Source organism: Penaeus monodon, unplaced genomic scaffold, assembly GCF_015228065.2.
Source record: "Penaeus monodon isolate SGIC_2016 unplaced genomic scaffold, NSTDA_Pmon_1 PmonScaffold_915, whole genome shotgun sequence".
NCBI lineage: Eukaryota > Metazoa > Arthropoda > Malacostraca > Decapoda > Penaeidae > Penaeus > Penaeus monodon.
The window spans coordinates 16,480-33,657 of NW_023664492.1; the positions used below are offsets into that span (position 1 = coordinate 16,480).

At 37.5% G+C, this 17,178-nt stretch overlaps 1 long non-coding RNA gene across 1 annotated transcript; it reads right to left on the reverse strand.

Moving 5' to 3' along the window:
* Positions 1-1,079: 1,079 nt before the first annotated feature.
* Positions 1,080-2,254, reverse strand: LOC119572021. The gene is made up of 3 exons (XR_005228672.1): positions 2,244-2,254; positions 1,975-2,138; positions 1,080-1,145 (listed from the first exon to the last, which is right to left on the reverse strand). It is a non-coding gene; the product is annotated as an uncharacterized LOC119572021 (long non-coding RNA).
* Positions 2,255-17,178: the final 14,924 nt, after the last annotated feature.

Genomic DNA, 17,178 nt, shown 5'->3' on the forward strand with positions numbered 1-17,178 from the left:
GTCAAAGGAGAGCCTGGGGTCAGGGAATCGGTGGGTTTACATCGTTGGGGCTATTTGATAAAGGGCAAGCCTCATTGCCCCTAATAGTGGAGGTAAGTTTCATTGCTGGCCATGGTAAGCCTGGATTATGTTGGGGATAAAAACAGTCCACCCCTCAGGGTCCCCTTGAGGGGTAAGGGCTAGAAAAATCAGGGGAATACCGTGCCCATGGCTCCCTCAGGCCGTTCAGGACTGGCACAAAGTCAGCCTTTCATCCTTTCAGCACGGCTCTCACACCTTAGGAGGTGGATAGCAGAAGGGTTTGGTGAAGGGACAGAAACGAAAAGTGGGAAGGAAAATAAAGACCATGCAAAATTAGTTGAGTCGAGGGCTGAGTCCCAAGGTTGGGAAGTTCCCATCATTGGGTCCCAGTCTCCGCCTCCTAAGCCCCCCCACGACAACAACGGGCAAGGGATTGGGGGGGTGATATTACATAAGAGAAATGTGTCTACTCTAATCTATTCTTAGGGTCCCCTCTAGCAATTTACCATTTTTGATCTTTGTCATAACACAATGGGCATGGTGGCCAAGTTTATTTCTATGGATATATTAGCAAACTGCAATTAATGACAAAATAATATTGGTGAAAACAGTATTTTCATTTTTTGATACCTCAGTTATCAGCAATGTTTTTTGTTATATTTATCCTTATTTTTTCAGGATGATACTATAAGAAAAAATAATACTATTGCTTAGCTGAAGTTTTGTCATGTGCACCAACCACCACTCATCAGCCTGTTTTTTCCTTCCATTCTTTTATTGTCACCATCATACAAAAGTATTAAAATCATACCAACATTACACTGATGATGGTAGGCGGCAGAACAAGCTTCTACTGTGCATGTGATGACAGAACTTTAGAGGTTAAATGCATTAAAACTAATTTTATAACAGTTTATACTATCAATGTAAATGTTTCCTGTTATTGACTTTTGAAATTACATTTGATTCTCTTTTTCCACAGCATCATCATGCTAAATAAAATGGAGCATTTAAAATGATAACAATAATTAGTTTTTTCCTTTTTAAACCCTTCCCATTATAATAAAATTAATAACTAAAACCATACAAGATTACTTACAATGCATCTACATGGTATGCATAGTCTGTAAACACAATTACAATGAATAAATAAGTCATAATATTATACAATTATTATTTTAAATCAATATACAAATAATTAAACAAATGGTATAGTTCTAGTTCCACACAGCCATAGGGTATAAGGTAACCTTTACCTGTAATGGTCAAAACGACTAAAAATAGGCCCTTTCCATCTATAGTAATTCCTCCGCATATTGATACTGAGGAAGTTAAACAAAACTTGATATTTTGGTACACATTTACATAATGACAATAACAAAATTGGGAAAATCCAATCAAACTGTCACAGAGAGAGAGAGAAACTACACCAACTGATGCACTATATAATCTGCGCAGGAAAAAAAAAAAATAGTGTCAGATAATAAAACACTCCATTGCAACAATGCCACAACAATGCATTGCAATAAATGTCACAAGAAGAGTAAGTCCAATTTGATGAAGGAAAAGTAGAAATATTAGTTCAAAATTTGGGTGATCTTTGTGGGTGCCTATGAGTGGCTGGAGTAATGGGGACATGGTCACTGTATACAACTACCAATATGTTACTTCCTTGCAATGAAATATAATGAAAGATCCATGTATATTCACAGGGAATACCTGAGAGAAAGAAAAATCATTTGATTGGCTATGAAAACTAATCTTTAAATGTTTGCTGAAGTAAATACACATTCATTACTTTTCATGTACTTTAAAAATAATAATAATAATAGATAAAAAATGGACAAGACTCATGCAACAACATATGTATTAACTCTGGGGGGGGAAAGAGGACGGAATGAAGGCCACGAGCTAGAAGAGGTCAAAATGCGGGAAAGGAAATGAAGAACAGACCCGACTGACAGAAGAACAACAGGTCGTTCCTTGCTTCACTTGTTGCTTGCTTGCTTGAGATTTGCGAAGTTCTGGCTTCGCCCGGGCCTTTCACTTATGGCCCGGCCCTTCACTTGTTGATGGGTTTTCAGCGACGCAGTTGCAGTCGGCGCCATCTATTGCCCCTGCGGAGAACTGAGGTTGGCTCTGGGACTTAAATGTGTCGTATTTTTCTTTGGATTATAATGCTCGATTGATCTATCATTAATATGAACATTCACTTTACATACTGTTACGCCGGGCCGCCTCGTCTCTCTGCCACCAACACAAGGCAGGCTAGGCAGACAGCGTGCTATCCACAGGGTCGTGAACACTGAACAGCTCCAAAAAGGCACCGAGCACCACAAAACACCACGAGGGGAAACGCCAAGTGGCGAGGCAGGGCACGAAATAAACACACGATGACAGTTCTTTCCTTTATTACACAAGTTATTTACCCGTACACTTTTCTATAGGCACAATACAGGGGGGAACCAGCATGTTAACATATGTTTCGCACAGAGACAAAGACCCACTGGCGTAGCAATACATATATGTGTGTGTGTGTGTGTGTGTTACCTAGCACCCTTTTGAGTGCTGCTATACTACTACTTACCACCCTTGATACTACCTTGAGTAATGATAGTAACAATTGGAATATAACCTATATATATTCTCGCGCATAAGCCTCTGGATAATATATTTTCATTCCACTCTCACTGGAGCGGGCTCAGTGTTTGTATAGAATAATACATCCAAGTTTACGCGTGACTTTCCTTTTTGTAAACTTCACTTTATTTCAGTATTATATCAATTGGTTATTACAGACTCATGAAATAACTTTATACATTTAACAGTGTACTTACACAAGTGAATTCTCTCGTCTCCTGAGGAGTCCAATTTCTCCCCTTGGAGACTACGAAAAGTGCAGACTTTTGTCTCGTCTACTTCGTATGGTCACACGGAATTCATTAACGGTTTTAACCGGAATTGGGAAATCAACCAAAGATAAACCCTCACGAACGTCCGCGTTCGACGACAGTTGGTACTGAACAGCGGTGCAAGAGCCACACCAGCGCCCTGGCCTCTGCTGACCCAGCAATAGAGCACAGTGGTGCCCTTGTTTACAAGGCCTGTGGGTTATCACCCTTAAGTCCCCGAGACAAATTTCTATAGTGCCTTTCAAAACACTAAAGGCTTTATCCACTCCACAGGATCAACACCACACTCTAGCTTCAATGGAATGTGAAGTTCCCTGAACTACCATCCCATCTACAACAAACATTGGAAAATCCCAATCCTGGCGTATAGTGGTCTTACTAGGTCAGGTATTTTACTAGGTATTTTACTATAGAATACCATTCCACGCTACTACCATAAGTCTGGCCGTTGACAGCTCTCCCCCAAATCACACTTCCTCGGGTGACCTATGACTTCAGGAAGAAACCACCAATTGGTCTTGCCAAAGACTGTCAGAACTTACAGAGTTAGTATCGGTTGACCTAGGCCTCCTAGGTCTACGTGCGTACGGTGAGTGAGAGAGAGGTTGCAGAGCTGGTCACCAATGACTCTATCACCCTAGACATGATAAGCTCTTTCTCTCTCCTTCCCCAACCGCCTCCCGAGATATAAGGCAAAACAAAGGCTATAGCAATCAAAATAGATCCCTAGATTGCCCCATCCCATGAGTTAAACTAAATGACATAATGATGATCTGTCCGACCAAACAGAAGAGCATTATCCTAGTCCATGGAAGCATGGTCTTCACAAGGCCATTGATAGATACATTTACCTTTTCCAAATTCTCTTTAGACTGATTGAATTAATCATGAACTACCTTTACATCACTGGGGAACATACATGGTGTAATACCGCACCATATACCGAGAAATTTGTGTGAACTGAGGTAAAGTTGTAACCAGTGGTTTTGCTCTCCCGTCGGCTGTAAACTGTTATTCCCTTATTAACAACTAGTGTACAGTCTCCTGGATGATGCAAATAGCCCGTCCCTTGGAGCTCTATGATACTCCTACTACCGCTTGAACATTTTAACAGTGCTGATGTAGTTCTGTTAACTGAATACAAAAGATCACGTAGATCATTATAGACCTTGAATATTGGTTTGGACTTTCACACATTCTATTTTGCTTCTTCGGGAATAACCTTACTTCCCCTGGGAAGTTTCTCCAACATACATACACATGACTCAGCCACACTGATCATGATGTTAAAGCTCTAGGGCACAACATAAATTCCCTTGATTTCATGCACCCCTCCAGTGCTAAATTCTATAACTTAAGAGTCAGTTTGAGCTATGTGATTTGGTAAATCCTTTAATGCAATTAATCCCTTGTCTGTTAGTAATGGAGTTGATACTACCATAGTCAACTCGCACTTGACTGGTTGGGGAATGTGTAGTATAATAGTGAAGATTAATTCATCACCACATCTAACCAATTTCATTTTGAACGAAATCCTTAATTACACCTCCAAAAGATGCTCCCAGCGTGTTACCTGATGCTTGTAAAACCTTGCTCACCATAGCATCAGTCAACAACCGAGGAGACACGATACCTGTTAATGCCATGAATATGTTCTGACCCGATGAATTTCCTAATCTAGTTACTCGAGAATGGATTCCAAATTATTTGTTTCTTGTTCCATTGACCCTCCCCTTTAAACTCCCCGATTTGCCGATTTAGATCGAGTGAAAGCGTCCAGTCCAGCCGTCCTACTTCCTTAGTTGTTATGGCAAGTGTAATAGCCATATCCTTCAACATAGTAATTGTCTTGATAAATTATGTGTTTATTGCTACTGTTTGAGCTCCTAAGCCCTTAACCTCAAGTCTGTTATGGTCATCTCAGAGTCCAAACATAGAGTGAAGAAGTCTTCCAACTCCGTCAGATAGGCTTCTTTTCACCCTAGTTTTACAATGTTGGCTCTCCCTAACACCACTCAAGACCTCTCTAAAACCTTTGTGATAAACACCAGTTTATGTCCAGCTAGAAGCACTCGAGCTTCTTCCTTGAGCCAAAGCATTTTCCTTTCTCTTCTAGCAAGATATTGAGTCATTCAAGAGTCTCGGTAACTGGTCTAGACCTGAAAATTTGCCCAACTTTCCCAGTAGATTTTTCTAAACGAGGACTCTCTTTTTAACCCCCTGGGGCTAAAAATTTGCCCCCAAAGAAAAAGGGGAATGCCCTTTTCCTGAAAAAAACGTCCACAGACGGGCCTCCAGGATAGCATCCCCTTCCCTTTAAAATTAATTTCATGTTGGTGCCCAAACCCCCTCCAAAAAACCGGTTTATGTAAAAGATTTGTTGGGTGTGTTATGTGGCCCATTTTGTGATAAAATTTGCCTCCCCCTTTTAAATTAGTTGTCCAAATATGGTCATCATGAAACCTTTCATAATACCTAGCCCATGCCCCTTCACTATATATTGCAATAATGCCAAAAACAATTGAAAACGTTTTCCAGCCTGACCCTGTTCTTTTTTAATTTGTTCTAAAATGCCCCTTGGGGGCATTGGAAAACCCAAAATTTCCAAAAATCTCCTTAGAACGTCAAAGGGGCCCACCGGTGTTTATCCAACCCTTTTAAATATATGGGGGAAAACCATTTAAATTTAATTGATCAAGATATCCTAAATTAGGGGAAAGGGGAAAAAAACTCCGGTCCCCTGAAACATTGGGGGCCCCATAATCCACCCCGCCAGGTTTGGAATTACCCTTCCCTTTTCACAAAAGAAAAATTGTAGCTTTCCCCTTCTGATGAATTGACCCTTATATACTTTGATCTATAAAGGGCTCGACCTCTCCCTCCAAACTGGTCTTGGGGGTGGGAATAAACCTGGGGTAGAATATGAATCTTTCCTTTCATCCACTCCCCTCTATTCCCCTGGTATCAATTTTTTTTTTCTCCAGGGGCTTTTCCTTAAAATTAAAGACCCCTTTAAAGGGCCCTTGCAAAATCCTTTCTGTGCCCTTTGCTCTGGCTTCCCGAAAATAAACCCAAATTATCCCCCTTTTAATTCTTTCAAAAATTTCTAAAAGCGTCCTCAGTGAGCATTGGATCCTGCCCTATTTTCCCTGTTGGGGGTCGTCTGGCCTACCACCTTAGGTAAATAAACCGGGGTTTTTTGTCCCCCTGGTTTATATCCTTTTTTTGCGGGAAATTTTTGACCCTTGAAAAATTCTCCATTTATCAAATCTATAAAATTTAAACTGGTCATTAAAAACAACCAACAAACACATAAATTCCCCCTGGAAAGATTATCTCGTCCTAAAATACATAGTACCTTAGAAAATCCCTTTTCCCATCCCGTTTTAAAGGCCCTTTTGGGGCCCCCCCAAGTGCCTTCATTTTTTTCTCCTTCAAGTTTTCCCCTTTTACGAGCGTTCACGGGGTTTTCAAGGGGGAGAAGGAAGGTTCCATGGATCCTGGGGGCCCCCCTCCTTTCATTTTCCTCCTGCTCCCTGTACATAAAAAACTTAATCAATTTTGGGGCTTCCCCAAGCCCAAACTGCAAAAAAGACTTTTAAATCTTAGTTACCTTCCCCTTAGTCATTAGATTCTGGGAAAGAAGACGCTAAATGGGAATGACGAGGCGTTCAGTTTTTTTGCCCTTATTGTATCTTTTCTTTTATTTTTTTCTTTTTTTCTTTTTTCTTTGGGAGGGAGCCGAAGATTTTTTTTTGACTCTTTGTTATCCCCATAATTTTTCTTCGTGGACATTTTTATGACTATAGGGCCTTTTCTTCACAAAAAAAAACAAAAAAAACCCCTTCGCAGGGTTTTTGGGGTTTTGGCCCCCCTTCGACGGCGATGTACGTGGGTTTAAAACCCCTTTTGGCCAAGTTTTGGCTTTTCCACCTCCCTGGTAGTTTTCCTCTTTTTGGGGGCTCCGCATTTTGCCCTTAGGATTTTTGGTTTTTTTCCATCCATGGCCATCCAGAAATATTTACTTCCTTTTTTTGCCAAGGGATCTCCCCCCCTGAGTTTCCCCTTTGGGGTCGTTTTTTCTCTTCAATAGCCAACCGTCCTTCCCATACACCTTTTTAAAATCTGGGTCGGGGGGTTGACGGGAAAACTGTAAACCCCTTTTTCGGGGTTTTCTTCTCCACCCTCCCTGGGATTTCTGTATGGCCCTTTTAACTTGGGTACTTTCCATTTTTCCCCTATTTTGTACTTACCCAAAAGCACACCCCAACCATAGTTTATCCCCAAAGTCCTCGTGTTTTAGGGAAAAGGAAACATATCTTCTTTAAAAGGCCCACACTCTTCAGGAGTGAAATTCTTTTGGGATGCTTTGCCCCTTTTTCCTTCACCCCTTTCGAAGGACTCGCCCCCTATACCCTTTTCCGGGCGTCCCCTTAGGCTTCACCCCAAAACCTTCTGGGCAAAATTAGCCAAAAAGCCCCCTCTTGAACCCCTTTTCCCATGTGATTATTCAGGGGTCTCTTTTTGGCCCATCTTCTTTGCTTCCCCTTTGGGGGTTTTACCTTCTCTGGTTCTTTCCAACTTGGCACATGGCAAACAAAAATTTCACTTAAGGGCCGCTGGGATTTAAACCAAGAACATGCCTCCAAAACCCCAGCTAATGTTTTCCCGTAGCTCCGGTACCCCCAAATTCATCCTCGTTTTCTCTTGCCCCTTTACTTTTTTCCCCCCCCCCCCCCCTCCCTCCCCTCTCTCCCCTCTCTCTCTGAAAAAGGTTTATGCCCCCTTTTCGAAAGGGGTGATAGGGCCCAAAACCACGAAAAGGGGGTAAACACACGCTACGACAAACGCTACGACTTGTCTAAAGGGGTAAAAAGCCCCGCGCGGAAGGCCACGGCCCGCGGGCCCGGGAAAGGAAGGGCGAGCGACCTACCCCGGCGGGCCCCTTTTGACACGAACTCTCCCGGAGGGAGGCGGGAATTTAAACCCCTCCCCGCGTGGGTAGCTTGGCCGGACTCTGTCTAGTTAAAAATGGGGCCCGGCCCCCGGGGAGGCCCACGGTCACCCCTCCCCGGGAAAGAAAAGGGCGGAGCTGACCTTAGTGGGGCTGGTAGCTGGCTACGAACCCCCGGGTCAAAGGGGTTTCCAAATAAAATTGCCCTCCGCCCCCCGCTGAGCGGGTGGTTTTTAAATTTGGGACATTTGGATCCCCGGGGAAAACAGCCACGTGGTCCACGGGAAATAGAAAAAAATTTCCACATCCTGTAAACAAAAATAAATTACCCACTTTTATACTCTCCCCCCCCCCCTCCCCCCTCTCTCTGCCCTTTTTCCACCCCCTTTTTGCATCTAAAAAATAACTTTTCCCTCCCAGAAAGAAAGAAAAAAAAAACCTTTCTAAAAGTCTTTCAAATTATGTCCCCATTATTATTAAATTTTTCATTATCTAAACGCTCTCTTTAAAGGGAAAAACAGCAAATATAATTGAAAAACCCCTCTTTTTTCCCAAAAGGGCTTCCCCCCCAGGATATACCAAAAGGGGTTTATTGCTTTAGATTTTTATCATTGCAAAAAGGATTTTCATTCTTGTGAAAATAGTATAAAAAAAAAATAATAATAAATAATTAAAAAAATTAAAATAAAAAAGACTAAAAATTATCCAAAAGTTTAGCTAAAAGGGGGCAATATAGCAAACACAAAACGTTTCGGTTTTAAGGACTGAAATTTCATAAATACCGCTTTCGTCCAAATTCATATTTTTTGCTCCAAAAAAGGGCCCACTCACCCGCGATCTTTTTATTTTTTTTAAAAAAGGAAAATATCATTATTTTAAAAAAGGGTGTGAAACAAATTACTTCATAAATCGGGAAAAAAGGGAAATTTTTTGCAAATGAGTTTTTCCCTATATGTGTTATTCCTTTGACTTTTAAAGAAAGTTCGGAAGTATTTTTTTGGGCTTTTATTTTCCCTTATTTTTTCAAGTATCCAAATTTATACATACTTTTGGCATTCCCTTTCTTTGATTTTCTTAAACGGGTTTGAAATTTTTTAAATAAATCGTTAAGTCCCCCAAATCTTTTAAAAATATTGGGTTATCTAAAAAATTGGGTTTCTTGCACTCATCACGGGCCCCAAAATGTTTTTTTTTAAAAGGGGTTTTTTTCAACCTATTTGCCCCCGCCCCCCCCCCAAGAAAAAGGGTTCCCCCCCTCTCAGTACTAATTTTTTAAACTAAATTACGCCTATATGGGCCCGGGTTTTAAAATTTTTAAAAGTGCCCCCCTTAATAGCTGGGGGACCCTAGATTTATTTTCGCTTCGCTTCCCAACCCGCCCCCCACCCCCCCTAAAGAAAAAAAAGAAAAGAAAGACGCCTTTTTGTGTGCGGGGTGTGGGGTTTATGGGGATGGGGTTGTTTGTTTTGGATCAGAAATAATCAAAATATTTTATAAATGAAATTTTTTTATTTCCCAAGTAAGCCTGCCAAAAAAAAACTGTTTTTTTATGAAATACATACAAAACCTCCCTGAACTTTTTAAATGTCCCAACGGACGGTCCCGTGTACCCCCCCGGGGCGTTCTAGGGAATTGGGAATTTTTTTTTTTTTTTTTTTTTTTTTTTTTGTTATTTATTTATTTATTTTTTTTTTTTCTTTGGCAAGTACTGTATGAATGGAATAGGGTCCCTTTCACAGCAAAAATTGTAAAGTACTTTCATCTGTATTCAAAAAATTTTTTTTTAAAAAAGTTTGATTTTTTTGGAAAAAAATTTACCAAAAATTTAATTTTCCTTATCAAGGTTCTGCTGTACTTTACTCCCCCCCAAAATAAAATTCAGCTCATAAAAAACCTTTCCTTAAAATTTTTTAAATTTTTTATAATTTCACAAATGTTAACAAAAATTGGGCCCGAAAAAAAGATCATCCGGAAATTTGATTGGGGCAGACCCCAAATTTTTGACCCCAACAATTTGGGTTGTTTTTCCCCCCTTTCTCACTTGACAACCAGCTCTATGTCATATTTTGGCAGGCTTTTAAGTTTCTTCATTTGACCAAATTTTCATTAAGTTCAGTAATTTTTGAGAGGAAACTTCTTTAAAGGGTAATCCCAAAATCATAAGCATACGGGAAAATGAGTGATTTTTTGGTTGTTGTTTTTTTTTTTTTTAAAAAATTATTTAATATTTTGGTTTTTTTTCTTGGGGCCGTGGGGTGTATGGTCAGCCACATAAAAAAATACCACTTCATTTAAAATAATTTTTTTTCAAAGCATTTTTGAAAGCAGCTCATAAATCCCCAACAAATGAAAACCCTTTTCCATTTAAAAAAAAATTTTAATGGCTTTTTTTTTAAACAGAAAAAAGAAAATTAATCATATAAAATTGTACTCATTTTGCTGGGGAAACCCGGGGGCAGTTGATCATCGTATTTTACTCCCCAAAAAAACGTTTTACTTTTAATTTAAAGTCGGTTCAGAGACTATCGTCAGATTTTTTTTTACTTTGGTCCCCTTTAACGTTTTTTATCATTTGCTCTTTCCTGTGCGTTCTTTCTCATTACGTTTTTTTTTTTGGGGTTACCATTTTTTAAAATTTTTGGAAATCTTCATACACGTAAAAACCCTAAAAATTTTACTTATTTGGATTTTGTCGATATATGTTTTTTTGTTAATCGTTTGTATTGCCCCTTTTATTAATAAAAACGAACATTAAAAGGGGTATAGGAAAGGGTGGGAAATTAATTTTTAAGTTTGGGGCAAGGGGCAAATTTTAGAGGAAAAAAAATCTTTAAGTCGCAAGTGGAATGGCCAGGGAAAGAGTATTTGCTTACTGTTAGGCTTTTTCATTGTACTTGTAAAATGTGTTCCAACTCCCTTTTTTTAAAATTGTGCAAATAAATGTTTTGGTTTCCAATAGGGCGCTTTTTTAATTTTATTTACAAAAGGGGGAAATAAATTGTATTCTTTTAAGAAAGGGTGCAGTTTTTTGTAAATTTAAATATAAATTTGGGCCCCTATAAAAACCATTTTTATTTTTATTTATTCTTTTCCTACGTTTTTTAAAAGGGAATTGTTGCAAGCTGAAAAACATCGAAAGCGGGAATTCTAAATATATTTATCGATAAATAAACTAAAAATGTATAAGCGTTTTGGTTTGCTAATGACCGCGGCAGTGTGCGCACGGGTTTAAGCATTTTGGTTTTAAAATGTTTACATGTCTTGCCAAGGTTTTGACGAAATAAACCTGGTGAAATAAACACATGCTTGTCCTTGCCCTTTTTGGGTTTTTTTCCCTTTAAATTTTCTTTGCTTTATTTCTTTTTTCCCCGGGGAAACCTGTCACTGGTTTCCGGCCCCTCAAAGGGTCCTTTTTCTTTTTTTGCTTGTGTTCTATAAAAATTAAATTATTTTGTTAAAACGAAAATTTAAATTTTTTTAATAAATGGAAATAGGCAAACCCAAAAAAAAAACGGGTTGGGATTTTGTGGTTTCCCTTGGGACTAAAGAATTTATTGAAGAATATATAAAAAACTCTTTTAAAAAGTAAAGGGTTATAGTTTTGTAGGTCTGTAAAATTATATTATGGCATACAATTATTTCGGAGAGAAAGAAATGTGAGTAAGTAATTGTTGGCATTTTCTTGGAAAACGGAATTTGACCCTTTTTTACCTAATCCCATTCTTAAAAAAGTTCTTATCCCGCTTTATTTTTACTTTTTTTCGGGGGGGGTTAAAAAATGCTCATGCTACATATAATATGTATAATGAAAAAAAAGTTTTTTTTGTAAACCGCCCTCTTTTATTTTGTGAAGAAGGGAGGGGAAAAACCCTTAAGGGTAAAACAATCATACAAAAATATTGTTGGGGGTACAACGAAATTTTTTTGCGTGGTTTACCCCCTTTTCCCCTTTTATTGAGTGGGGCCTCACAATAATGTACCACTAAATTAATCGTCTGTGAAACTTCAGTTTGGTCGAAAAATTGCTTAACAAAAAGCTTTTGCCGAATTAAAGGGCCCAAGACTGCCATTGCTTCTACATTATCCAAAATTCGGTTTAACTCTTAAATTAACCTTTCTTGGCTTAAAACTGTCCCGGGGGAAAGGGAAAAAAAGGGAGAAAGAGATTTAGCAAAATTTCCCGAAATCTGTAGGGATTGAAACCCAAAACCTATTGTTTTCTTTTTTTACTCAACTTGAGAGCTAGCTAAAAAAGACTGAAATTTTTCCCATATTTTTCGCTTGTTACAAATTTTATTTGAAAGTGATTCCCGGCTCATTTTACACTTCGGTTTCACCTTTGTTCCCACTTTGGACTTTTAATATGTTAAAAAAAAATTACCTGCAACTAAAAGCCCTATCCCGTTTTCCTTAGCTCAGCAATGGAGAAAAAAAGAAAAACTGCGAAAATGGTTTTTGGAGGACTAACCCAGCAAGAAGACCCGAAGGCAGCTTTTTTTGATAATTAGGGTTTTTTTTTTTGGGAAAATTCCCCGCAGTGTCTGGGGCTAGACAACATTAAATTTGAAAAAATGGCCCCTTTTATTTGAACATATGTAATTATTTAAAATATTTTTAGATAATTTATAGCCCCCAGCTACTTTTGTTCACCCCAAAACCGTGGGCACTCTTTTGTTAAATTTTCATTTAAAGCTTAGGTGATAAATTAGTTTTTTGAGACCGAAAAACCACCCTCCGCCCCAAATGACCCTGGTATCCCCCAAATCTTCCCTCCTTGGAGGGAGTTTTATCTTGGGGAAACACCATTGAGTGACGGGGAAACGTGGGTTTAATTTAGGGAAACCCTTTTTAAAAAAAACAAAAGAAAATCCGTAAAAAACTGCAAAAAGAGATATTAAAATTTTCTAGTTTTAGTTAAATATAGATTCCATTTTTTCTTTCCCCCGGAAATTAGTGGAGGCAAAGGGCCCAAAAAACCCCAAATCCTTTTTTCGTCTTTCCCCCCGAAGTTAGTGGACGGCCCGGCCAAAAAACATAGTACCCCAAGTATTCTTACGAAATTAAAAAAATGTAATTTTTTGAACACTTACCAAAATGTATTTGGGGCCCCTTTCCTTTTTATGGTCCCAAAACACAATTTCCCTTCTATTGGGAAATCCCCTCGGGCTTTATCTAAGGGGGACTATTTTATTAACTCAAGTTTGAGCTCTCCTGTATCCTTACCTGATTCCAAAATCTTTTTTTAAACCCCCACTATAAAATATATAATCTAAAGGGGGTTCTGATGATCCCAATTTTATCTTAGAGGTTTAACCCCCAGAGAAGGGGAATATCAAACATTGATAATTTTCCCTTTCCCTTTTTATTGAATTATAAAACATTTAAAACCCTTTTACAACCCAAAAAAACCCTTTAAATTTACACAAAGGTCCACTTCTCCACTAATGTGTTATTCCTTCTTTTAAAGTCTCCCCCTTTCCCAAATTTCCCTTTTTCTGTACGACTTTTTCCCAAAATTTTTTTCATTTTTTTTTCCTGTATCAGTTCAAGGGTTCCCTAAGGATGGCACCCGGGGGGGTTTTCAATCTGGTGGGTCTCTCCCAAAGGGCTTCTCGGGCAAACCCCCCACAAAACCGAAAAAAAACCAAAACCCATTCCTAAAAAAAAAAAAACAATGGTTCATTTTAAATGATAAAAAAAAAAGGGTTTAAAATAACTAATTTCTTGTAGGAACTAACTACTTTTTGACAAACAAAAAAAATTCAAAAATTCATGGGCCATTATATAGATCTGGGGTATTTTTTATTTATACATTATATTATATTTTTGAAAAACCCCCATTTTAGCATAGATAGTATTTTCTATTATAAACTTTTAATAAAACTTTTCTCCTTGAATGGTTTTTTAAAACCCCAAAAATAAAAAGAGACATTTTGAAGGTTCCAAAATGCCCCGGTCCGCCCTAGCCCGTGGAAAAAGATATTCCTTTTCCATGATTTTCCAAAAGTGTTCTTAAATGATTACTTTGTTAGATTCCCGTAAATCAATCATGTTTTTTTAAAATTTTTTTTATTGATATTAGCACCCGCTGAATGTTTTTTCTTACTTCTGGTATTTAAAGAAAATTTTTCTAACCTCTTTTGAGGCCCCCTACCAGGCACTTGGTTTTTGGGTTTCTCTCTCTCTCTCTGGTTATGACTTTTAATATCAGGGTTTGCATTGTTTTTCTTAACATTTTCATCTACTCAGATCACTATATTACAAGCATTTGTTTTTGTCTTTATCATACATAAAATAATCCGGAACTTAAAAAAATTTTCCCAAAAAACAAAAAGATACATATTTGGGTTTTTTCATTAAAAAATCCATTTTTTTCAAAACCCTTTAAAATTAAGCAACAGTGAAATATAACCCGCGTACCCTCCCAATTAAAGAAATGCCCTTTTGGGGGAAACAAAAAAAACTGAACTTTGTAGGGTAACTCCCAAAATTTAAACTGTTTTTTTTATCTTAGTATAATAAAGTAAAAGTATATTCACCTGTACAAAAATAGTAAAAAAAAGTATCATCTTTCTAAGAAAAAACCAAAACATCTTTCTAAATAAATTATTTAAATACTAATTATCTTACCAGCTAAAAAAATAATTATATAGGGGTTTCCTAAATTAAAATATGAGTAAAGACCAAAATAAATGAGGATACAAGGGGGGTTTACAAACAAATTTTTTTGGGGGCTTCTTCCTTTATGACCCTTTGTGCTCATTACACCCTTTGGGGGTTTGGGGAGACCCAAAAATTTGTCGAACCAAGTATAGGGAAAAATTAGGAACATTTTTTAAACAATTAAAACTACCTTATCAAGATTCACAATTCTAATTATCATTTAAAATTTAAAATCAAAATACAAATGTCTTTTCCCCTCCTGTTCTGCTGTTTCAAAATTTTTACCATTCTCATGCTCGAAGGGGGGTAACTATTTACAACAAAAATTTCCCTAAATTTTGTATCGTACTTCAGACAAAACTGGGGCCCTCTAAAACCAAAAAGCACCGAGGATATAATCTTTACACATTGACAGGCCCCATCTGTTGCAAAGGGAAAACACATCAACTTCCCCAGCCCCATAGAGAATCAAGGATTTTTTTAATTTTTTTCTTTAAACCCTTTCAAACCCATTGCATCATGAAGTATTTTCATATCTAGCCCCAGTGGGTCAACTGGGTTCACATTTAGCCATATCCAACTGAGTGGGGGCCTTCAGGGAGCGCTTATTTTTAAAAAACCCCCTTTAAACCCAAATTCCTTTTCAATTTGGGTTTTATAGAAGTCGAATATATCTAAATTTTCAAATACAAATCAACCCAAAATAAATCAACTAAAATTCATTTCAGAATGTCTCGACTACTATAAAACCCGGTGTCCCCATCACCCTTTTTTTAAGGGGGGAAAAACAAACATCATCCAAACCTAACAGTTTTACTACAACTAAGTAGGATTTGTCAAAGTCACATCCCATCCTGGCCCAAAGGGATAGGGTTTTGTCAAATCTTCATTCTAAATTCAAATCTGGGAGTATAACAATTTTTTAAAATCTGCGGCTTAATATTTTGCACCAATATTAGCCCACACAAAAAACCCTAACTGATACCCACTAACTTGTCTTTAAACCTTCCTGTTGGCTCTTAAAATTTAACCATTACCATTACAAAAACTCCTATATTATCGACTTTAAACTTCAAATCCTTCCCTTGGGGTTTTCATCTAACTCTTCCCTCTGTAATATTTTACCTCTTCATCTGCTTGGAAAACTTCTCTTTTAATTTTTTTTTTAGTATCTCTTCCTTTTACTCCCTTTTTTTATCTCTTTCATTCACTTTTTATTAAAATTAATTTTTTTCAATCACTTTATTCTGTAAAGCATGCATTTTGCCCCAGCATCCCCTTTTTCCCTTCCTTCTTTATCTACACCTGTTTTTAAACCCCTAGGGAGATTCTCAGAACTCATTTTTTACCAAAAAAACTCAACTTAAAGAATTTTAACAATGTTATCTACTATCTTCCTTTTCTCTACTGAAATTATTCTGATCATAAACCCACATTTTGCTCCACCATAGTATTGGGGCCCCTTTCCTCTCTATGGTCAAAAACCCTAGCTTTTGAAGAAGAAAATTCTATTTTTCCATGATTTTCCAAGGGGTTCTCAAAAGTTACTTTTGTTATGGGTTTTTGTAATCGATCTATAGTATTTTTTAAAATTTTTTTTATTGATATTAGCCAAAAAAGCTGAAAGTTCTTTCCCCTTTCTTCTGGTATTTAAAAAATTTTAAATAAATTCTTTCAGCATCTACCCGGCAATTGTTTCGTTTTTCTCTCTCTCTCTTGGTTTATGACTCTAAATCAAAGGGGTTTTGCATTGTAAAATTTTTTAAAATTTTAAAATCTACTCCCGGGTCACATATATTAAAAAGCATATTTTTTTCGTCTTAACATACATCATAAAACCGGAACTTAAAGAATTTTTTCCAGAAACAAATTTAAAAACATATTGGGTTTTTTTTCATTAAAAAATCCATTATATAACCTTAAATATAAACAAAATGAATAAACTGCGTTTCCCCTAAATTTAAAAAGGGAAAGCCTTGTGGGGGGAAAAAAAAAAACTGAACTTTTTTAGGGTGACTCGCATTTTCAACCCGTTTCTTTTTTCTTAGTGTAATAATGTAAACTTTTATAGCACCTGATACAAAAAATAGTAAAAAAAAAAATTTATCTTTCTAAGAAAATAAAAAATTTATCTTTCTAAAAAATTATTTAATTTCTAATTTCTTACCACTAAAAACTAATTAAATGGGTATACATAATTAACATAAAGTAAGACCAAGTAAGTGAGGTATACAAAAGGGTGGTCACAGACGAAATTTTTGGGGGCATTCTTCTTCATGACTTAGTGCCCCCATTTAAATTTTAAAATGAAAAGGATGACCTGGGCATGTGGGTTTAAAATGAAAAGGAGGAAACCCGGGCATGTTTTTAACCCCCAAAAGGTTTACCTGGGGATGGTGTTTAACCCTGAAAAGGATACCTGGGCATGTGTTAACATGAAAAGGGGTTGACCCGGGCATGTGTTAACTGAAAAAGGGTGACCTGGGCGGGGTTTTAAAATGAAAGGGTGACCCCGGGCCCTGTGTTAACAAAGAGGGACCTTGGGAAACATGGGCGCAACTGGTGTGACGGAGGGGAAAAAGCAGGAGACGGAGTTGGGTGCTGGTCCTTTGGACCTCCCTGTGTGCC